This window comes from Neltuma alba, unplaced genomic scaffold, assembly GCF_004799145.2.
Source record: "Neltuma alba isolate B1F8T4 unplaced genomic scaffold, ASM479914v2 tig00001760_pilon, whole genome shotgun sequence".
Lineage (NCBI taxonomy): Eukaryota > Viridiplantae > Streptophyta > Magnoliopsida > Fabales > Fabaceae > Neltuma > Neltuma alba.
The window spans coordinates 1-3,358 of NW_021632600.1; positions in this window are offsets into that span (position 1 = coordinate 1).

The following is a 3,358-nucleotide window of genomic DNA, read 5'->3' on the forward strand; positions in this document are numbered from 1 at the left end:
TAGCGGAACTTGGGACACGAATGGCTCTTAATGGCAAGGTTGAAAATTGGCAAATGCAAATACAGGAGCCTCTTCCCCCAGCTATTTCACAAACTTTAAGGATTATTTATGTCTCCAACTTTGTTGATTATGCTGGGGCATGTGCACTAAAATATTAGTTCTTCTAATTTTAATATAAGAGTTGAATGATTAATTTAAGTAATAATGTTTTTGCATACTAAGTTATTAGCGCAAGCACAGGAAGTTGTATGGACTAAAATAAAAATCCGAACTCTGAAGTTAAGTATAAGATTCCTATTTTTTCTATAATTACAATTTGAGTTTTAAAGTATAATCAAGTAGATAGATATGCGTGTACGTGCACATGTATATGTCACCTGAATGTTCGGCTCACAAGCATTGAATTTTGTAAGGGTGGAAATTATAAACATCTTGACTCTGAAGTTTAGTTTGTGGCATGCTCGTAAATAACTTAAATTCTACTAATTTTTAATATTAGAGTTAGTTTAACATTTATTTTTATTCTAAATACAAGACCTTAATACACTTTGTTTATCATATTTATCCATTTTTTCGCATGATTAAAAATTCTGTGAAATGGCAATTCTAGCTAATCCGTATGATTAGAAAGAGTAGTTTAAGGAAAATAACATCTATTTATTACAAATAACTAACTTAACAAACTTTCTTAATCTGTTCAAATTAGTCAGTTAGCTCTTATATTAAATATCAGAGGTAGTAATATTTTTCTCAAAAATTAAAAAATATTATTTGACAACAAAGGAGATCAACTGATTTATTCCATGACGTAGGTTGCCACCTTAGATATAGTTTAATTTAAACTTTATTTACTTCCAACTAGATTGTAGGTTTCATGTTTTATGTTGTCATGCTGGGTACAATTATATATATTGATTGAAAAAATAATTTTCGCACAATAATATCAAATACTATTAAAAATTAATCCAAAATATTAGGCGTTACTTAAAAACTTTTAAAGTGGTGGTTTACTAGGAAAAGGCATAGAACATTGAAGGTGATGTCAGGAATGACGTATATGGGGTTGGCTTTTCACGTGTCGTGGAGTATATGGCTTTAAGTTGGCCGTTATTTAAATAGGAGGAAGAGGAGGAGGAGGAGGGAATTTGCCTGCCATCCTTCTAAAGTTGTGTGTTAAATAAGAGAGTTTGGCTGCATCGGTTATAAATTAATAGGAGTTGAAGGCAAATCATGATGATGTCTCCAGTTCCACACATGCTTACCTTATATTCATTATACTTTAATCATTGTCCTGTGTTTGTTCATTTCTTATATATATATATATATATATATAAATGCCACCAACAATATATATATATATATATATATATAGCCTACTGCCTACTATTGTATATATGTCCACCTTTCAATCAATATGAACACTTAAGCTTCCATGCATGCATGTATCCTTTTAATTCATTACCTCAAATCAAATTTGTTATACATCCAGGGCGGACCCAGGTTGTATAATGTGTTTGAGATTATGTTAGTGAGCTCCAAACAAACTGACTTCTCTGTTACAGAAATCAACTTCAAACTTAAAATGTATGTTTGGATGGGCGTTGTGAGTACAAGGGTTTATACTCTAAGGTGACTTTTTTTTCAACGCTACATTATGTTATTTTTGCCTTCTACAACGCATGTTATCCCAAAAAAGTGGGCTCACATTTGTAAGTGAGAGGTTGCTTTTACTTGTCCCCTCGAGTTCATTCCAAGATTAATGAAATGATTTTTTAAAAAAATAAATCTAATGTTATCTGTTATCTAGGATCATATTCATAAAATTTAGGAGAAATTGAGAAAAAAAAATTTTGTTAAAATTTAATTGGTAAGAAGTAAGTGATAAATTTTTTTACTCACCGAGTACTGACACTCTGTAAATTTTATACACAGAGTACTTATATTTTGATTTAGATCATTCTCATCGGTTATATTTCAATGGAAGGACTTTTCCCTAATTTTCCCTAAAACTAAAATATTTTAGTATTTTCAAATTTTTCTTTTTATTTTTGTAATTTTTAATTTTAACATTTCTCTTAAAATTATCATATATGTTATATACTGTTTAATAAAACTCACGTCGTGTTCAGTCATTTTACATCTATATTTATTTTTCTATTAATTAGGCATTCGAACAAGTTTTAGCTTATCAAAATTATCTTCTTTTTTTTTTTAACAAAAGACAATTCAAACATAAATCACACTATACTAATTAACTTTAACTTAAATTTATAAAGTCAATAAAATAAAAGTTATTTTATCATCGCTAATCCAAACATATTCCTAAATAGGTGTATTATTGTTTGAATTGCTTTTGCCTTCAGCATTCTAACAATTATTCTCACCTTTTTCTCACTGTTATTGGACAAGGACTTGTTTGGATTAACGTTTGCCCCAACAAATTTTTACAAATTATGCCAAATACTATTTTTTTCATCCAATTAATTAACTTTTTTTTTAATCTAACTCAATGCTGAGACTTTTTAATCAATGTTATTCCAAACATGTACTCAGCTTAGCTTCCTGTCGCTCTCAAGTCTCAGTAATTTTCCAAAAAAAGAAAGAGAAATAAGCATTTCATGCCATCATACTAAACGACAACGCTTGGAATGATGGCATGAAGTGCTTCTTTCGGCCAACTTGGTTCCAGCCCAAGAAAGATTATTTTTCATTTTTTCCCCCTTCAAGACGGGTTTACTCCCATTTATAATTTCTAATTTAATTTGGTAAGACTCTATTTTTAGGTCCATTATTGATTCTACCAAGTTTTTAGTTGTACTGTGTCATTGTTGTTATTGTTGTTGTTATTATTCATATCCTCACAAAATAGCGCATTTCATCAAAAAATAAGCAGCCTGTCAAAGTGATTTGTTAAAATGATATTTTGATCTTTTACATGAATAATACATTACATTAATTTATTGGCACTCATTTGGCCCCTTTTTCACGATTTTCTTGATCGTGTCGTTGATTCTTGTTCATATAATACAATTGAAGACACACATACATGCAAAGTACAAACATGTTATTATCCGGTTTGAACCGGAGACTCCAGTTGAGCGTAGTTGACGGAGTTGTTGCTTAAAGAACTAATCATTGACAAGATAACGCAGGGTTAATGAAGAAATTAATGTTGCTCTCTTTTTAATAATAATTTAGGATATTCATTCAGTATCTCTGAGAAGATAATTCAAAGGGTAAAAGTACCCTTAACAAATTAACTAACCATATGGCCGATTGACTTTGCGCGGTTTAATTTGCTTGACAAGTTCTGGAAAGTGGAAACTACCTTTTCAATGTAAGAGTAAAGCACGAATTA